The sequence below is a fragment of the Xyrauchen texanus genome, chromosome 34, assembly GCF_025860055.1.
Source record: "Xyrauchen texanus isolate HMW12.3.18 chromosome 34, RBS_HiC_50CHRs, whole genome shotgun sequence".
Classification (NCBI taxonomy): domain Eukaryota; kingdom Metazoa; phylum Chordata; class Actinopteri; order Cypriniformes; family Catostomidae; genus Xyrauchen; species Xyrauchen texanus.
The window spans coordinates 31,538,939-31,545,492 of NC_068309.1; positions in this window are offsets into that span (position 1 = coordinate 31,538,939).

Consider the following 6,554-nt stretch of genomic DNA (forward strand, 5'->3'; position numbering starts at 1 on the left):
CTCCATCTCTGCTTAAAAAAAAAATAAAAGAGATTCAAGTGCTACAGTGCTGCCAATCACCACTTCAAACATTTAAAATATAGGCCAATACAATTAGATATGGGAATTATTAAAAGTAATGAACATTGGTTGATTTTCCGGACTCCTGGATTGAGTCTTTAGAGCCTTAAAGCTCTGGTAAATATGAGTTCTACTTGACATTTTTAAAAGTAATTCAATCAAAATCACATGTCTAATTTGTCCAATTAAAGTGATCCACTACACTGAGCCCCTATCTTATAAAAAGTTGAGCTGTTTAAGGCATGCATCAGTTGTCGGTTGAATTATAGGCTACTCTGGCACAGTGGGAATGGTGAATGACAAGTGCATGCGAAACCTAAAATCTGGCAAATTGCAAAAGTCAAAAGTGAAAGAATTATACTTATCCAACCTTACTATTTTATGTTCATAACATTAATGATCATAACTGGTGAATTAGCTAGAACACTTTGCCTTTAGTTTAAGAATGTATTGCCTTGATTTAGACCTCTGCTGGTTGCAGGGAGAATAACAGCAATTGGAAATGACTGAGGTTGTGTGCTACCTCATGTTATTCTCTTTTATGATATCTTGTGGTTTTTCTTTTGTTCACAATAAGTTGCATTCCCAGTCACAGTGCATACAGTTAAATGCTCTGCCTTTTGCATTTTGTCAGACAATGCCTTTATTTTTTAAATATAAGATACTCTTGGCCTGAATAGACCCCTACAATTACTGCAGTATTGTAGAAGGTTGCACCTTGGGAAGGTTGGTTGGACACTGGGGCTAACATTTTGCCTAACATTCCCTTTCGAGTAATTAACAGAATTTTCTTTTTTTGGTGAATTATCCCTTTATTGAAAAAATGGAAATCAGTCTGCAATCAGTGCTGAAGGATTCTTTCATGTTAATTTTCAGACAAGATTGACACCTCTGCTGAAGCAGGTGGTAGCAGTCACATCATGTTATGTATTCTTCTGGAAGAGACACAAAGGGCATGACCTCTTTATTCATTTACATTCCATAATGTGCCTTGCAGCGAATAGTCCCAAATGGATGAGCTGCTTCGATGCATTTTTAATTCCCATCCTGTACCAACACACATCTGGTAATCCTGAAAAAACAAGCACCTATACCACCATATTTTTGGGCCTTGGCTTGTCAATTGGTTGTCTTTTTCTGTCGCTAGACTTCATATGTCAGACATCTTGATAGAGAACAAGTGCACTGTAAAAATTTGCTCTTTAAACAGAAATAGATTTCTATTGGTTTTCCAGTTATCAGGATGGACTCCATTCATACTATATATGATAGGACACAATATACATTTTTAAAGGGATAGTTGAGCAGGGGTGTAGCTGGGGTTGGACTTAGGAGTTGACCCCCAAGTTGTTGTGTTTAATTAACTGAGGTGTAGTAAGCTAGCCAACTACTCTCTGATTTAACTATTGCTAATATTAATTAACCCATTTCCATCTGGTATTAAGATGCATTTTGGGTGATCCGATCACATGTTGTCAGCCATAAGTACAGGTCTAAACGGTGTCTAAAACGTTTTGTGATCGCATTTGAGGTGTAAACGCTTATCTGTCCTGTATGCTTCATGGCAGCAGTGAAGCGCCACCACTCACCTGTCAATCAACCGCCGCACTAAAACAAGAGTTCAAACTTTGCCGTTTATGAGCGTTTTAAAAGGAAATAACCGTCCAATCAGAAAATTTAAAAAGCGGTTACATATGGAATCACGAGAGCTTCACGGATCTTCTTCAGTGTGTTTGATATAAATACAGATGACAAGTACAAACTCCTGAAGCTCCTTTAATACAGGTAATACTCTAAAATACCAGATAATTCTGCTTGACATGTTGCGTTTGTACTTAGATTCAATTTCAACCGCATCTGGGAGAAACAGTTTTTTTGTCTTATATGACTTTGATGCGCTTTAATATCATTCAGAAATGACTTCTTTTATGTTTCTGAAGTAAAATGGCTGACTCCTTTGTCTTGCTAAGGCTAATTTCATAGCTAACATTTTATGTATCCCCAATACAAACAATTCAATATATAATATCACTTTTGCATAATTTGGCACCCCATAAACCTACTATGTTCACAACAGTTATATTTACTATGAATTGTCTTGTTTTCTTCAAACATCACTTGTCTCATATTTCATCTCAAGCATGCTCTTCATTGCCACTTTTTTTGACTTGTATACAAACTTTAAAAAAATAAATAAACCTTTATGTGGATAAAAATTTTTGGTGTGGTGGAACCGATGCCACAACGTAGGACAATCATACATTTGAGAAATTGATAGAAATAATTTTTACACAATAAGTCTTAAAATGGTTTATGTTTATATCTCTCTTTGTTTAGATTATTATATCTGTAGACATATAATTTGTATTTTTTATAATGGATTATAAAAATAAAACTATTTTAGATGCATGTTCTGCTGCTCGATCAACTGAATATTTCATGTGTCAGTATAACATCATGGCTTAGTAGAACAGCATGTTTTGGCCAAAAGCCTAACTTGTTCTTGGAAAGGGAAGTATGCATGCCCAAACTTTGGATATGAAGCCTTCCGCCATTATGTCCCTGAACAGCTACTAAACTCGCGTTGATCCCCCATCTGCCCGCGGCTTTTCAAATCAATGCAGCTGCCACCGAATGTGTCTGCCTCTTGCGGGAAGGACACTGGGGGAAGAGAGCACCAGACATCTATTCAGTCAAGTTACATAACACAGATGCATGGACAGACCAACGTGGAGACCGAACAATGTCAGCGTCTCACTGCAATGAGGTATTCATAATGACACACAGCATGTTTTATCTGTCATAAATATGGAATAGCCTACTCTAACAAAAAAATGAATAGGCTATGCCTAATTGCTCTAAGACTTCTGGCTGGAGGTAATTTCTGTACCACTGCTTGGTTTTGAAGTGAAACTGGATATGCCAAGTGTGAGCCAATTTTGAGCTTCAATTATAAATTAATCAGAAAATCTATTCTGCATGACACTGTTTTGTGAACGACAGATTTAGCTGCTATGTACACTACTGTCTGTTGTGCAGAAAGTCCCTGGGAAGATGACTTAATCAGATTTCTTTCACTGTGCACATCCGAATGAGTCATAAGGGATAAAGAGGCTTTGGGCAAAAGGGCCTGCGAATACGTGATTCTGTAACCAACTGTTTAATGTCAAGTTGGCCAACAGATGGCAGTATTCACTGCAAAAAATGATTTTCTAGACAAGTATTTTTGTCTTGTATTCCTGTCAAATTATCTAAACTTTCTTAAAACACGATTTATTTACTTGTCACGCAAAATGGTGATATTAAGTCTTGTTTTAAGATAAATCTGACTAAATTTAGTGAACTTTAGACTCAAAACAAGAAAAAAAATCTGCCAATGGGGTAAGCAAAATAAACTTAATACAAGTTAAGTTCGTGCTTTCAAAACAAACCTTCTTGACTAATTGACTGGACCACCAAAATGTAAGGTATTTAATTGGATTAACCCTTACAACAAATAAAACATATATTTGCGCTTCTATGAATTATTATTATTATTATATCTATATATGTTTACAATTAAAATATATCTTTTGTTTTGTTTATTACAAGGCAAATTACTAAGTTCAAATGACTACTACAAAACAATAGCGAATGCGGGTACAACAATAGCGAATGCGGGTACTGTCAGCCAAATTGGGCCACTTTTTGGTAAATAAATTAGAAGAGCATATGCACATTTTCTAAACTGCTCATTGTTTGTTTATTTAGATCTCTTCTATACTTGGAAAATATTAAAATAAAATATATTTAAAAAAAAAAACAACAACATTTAAGCCCAAGAGCTTTTTAAATGTCAAAACTCCTACTGTGTCATCATTAATGTGTTAAGGTAAACTGGGCCACAATCTTTGTGTACTGGGGAGGTTGAGTTAATTGAGATTGAGGTGGATTTGTAGGTTTTAGAATAATTAACAATATATAACTTTTACAAGCATATAAGTTTAAAAGGCAACTTTCCTCACCAGTGTTGAAATCTGGAAGTAATCGTATTCGCATTACGAGCGAGATTCTGATTTTGCGTATGTTAGGTTTGGGCTGGAGGGATCAGTTTATAAAATATGCATTCCTCTTTACTGTATTTCAGCCTGTACAGCTGAAAACAACTCGCTTAACAGCTCGCTTTTGGTGCCCCTCCGTGGACATTTCACCCGGAAAATGGATCCTGTTGTACAAAGGGGCCTAATTTTGCTCCTGGGAGGCAGCATATGCCGTAATCCTAACCATATGGAGCCTGTAAGGCTGATAAATCAGAGGCACCTTTTTCCCATCATGGAAAATGGAGCTCACACATGCCAATATGCCCAACAACACTTACCGTTTTGACCACTGGGGGCAGTGTTTCAAATTTTGGTAAACAGACTGATTTAGCTAAAGAAATGTCAACCTACTGTTTCCGAATTCACTTTGAGAACTGTTTGCAGTCTCCCATATGCATGTACACATACATATTATACATGTTATTTGTTCCTTAAGGTGGTGTTGTTGTTTCAATAATTGACTTGATTTGAACATTGCTATTTGAGAAAGAAGCAATGTGGAAGTAAACTATAGCAAGTACAACACATTAACCATCTGGCTTTTTCCATTTGGGTGTGCTACTGAAATTCTGTAAGTCTTACGTATATATTTAAACTAAACAAGTGCCATAGAAAATACATTTGTGTAGCTAATGTTACATTCAGAATGTGTTTGACAGCTAGTTGCATCTCATAAAATTTCAGCATGGAAGTAATGAAAACTGTTCTATCATTTGTTGCGTCATTTCTGTTATATATGAAAAACAAAACATCAATATATAACAATGCTATTTTATAGTTGTCTTGAAAAGCTTTAAAAATTGTACACTATCACCGCATGCTGTAGATCAATTTGGGATAGCTATACTGTACGTGCCAGGTTGCAAAAGATCCCAGGTATGTAATAATTAAGGGTTAAAAATGCAAAGAAACCATTTACAAGATTATACTATAACTGGAAACCAATTTCTGAATTACACATACATAAAAACATACTACAAAATAAAAAAAAAGTAGGCAGTGCACTAAGCAGTACACTACATCTTACTTAGCCTTAGCCTTGACATCATTCATTACTCACTTTAAAACAGGGCTTGCATAAAATATAAATATATATATATTTTTTTAGTTTTTTTTTTTTATACTGTATGCAATCGATACCTTGAAAAAAATCCTTCCACTCCTTGAGCATGTGCAACTGCCCTCATGTTGCTCACATGCAACAGCACTGAACCCTCAAAACAGCCCAGAGCTGTGCAGGATCAATGTGCCATATGTGCCACTCAGACCTAACAGCAAACTGCTACTAAATTGATGCCACGTATATGCAGCTTGATGTGCAAGATCAGCTGAGGCACAATCCAGTCAGCAGAGGGCAGCATCACACATGACACCACATTACTCAAATAAAATGGAAATGCTCTATCAAAGATAGATTTGTTTATTTGTGGAAATCCGCAGATGATCCTTGTTAATTTCCATGCTTACAGCTGCGGGATACAACGGTTCAGACAACCTGGTCATTACTTACCCACCCTCAAGCCGGTCCAAAGCTGTATGACATTCCTTCTTCTGTGGAACAGTCAATTTTACGAATATTCTGACCAATATTTTCTATATAATCAAAGTGAAGTTGGATAAGGGCTGCCAAGCATAAAAAATGGCAATAAAAGCACCATAAAATAACCCCATAAGACCAATGTGCTAAATTCAAAATCTTCTGAAATCCTATAGGAGATTAAACAATGATTATACGTCGATAAACGTCATGATATATGTTTGCACAAATGTTTATTTTTGGATGTTAGAGATTAGGCATGAATCAGCATCCCAATTACATTTTTAGAGGTATAAACTTGAAAAGAATGAGAAAGTCTTAAAACCGACATTACTCTTAACTTAAAGTTTGCTTTGAGAGTACAGATTGGAATCTGTTTTTTAATGATTTTAATTGTTGCAATGATGGTTATGAGTCTCTGAATTATACGATTACCAGTTATATAAATTTTTGTACAGAGGCAGTGGTTCAAACAAGAAATGTTAGAATATTTCCAAACAACAAACCCTGGATTAACAAAGATCTTAAACAATCTCTAAATGAGAAAATAATGGCTTTTTTAAGTAATGAAACAGACAGGGTAAGAGAATTAAATAAAGAAATTAAATATAAGATAAAGGAGGCGCGATTACAGTATAAAGGTAAAATCGAAAATGAATTTAAAACTGGTAATGTCAGAGATGCATGGAAAGGATTAAACATACTGAAGGGCAAACAAAAGAAACGGGCACAATTGTCTGATGATGACCCCCATAGCTTTGTAAATAATTTAAATGCTTTTTATTCTAGATTTGACAACAATGTAGGCATTGAGTATAATGTCACTATGACAGAATCTGAACCTTTGAAAATAGAGGTAGGGGAGGTTACCAAAGTGC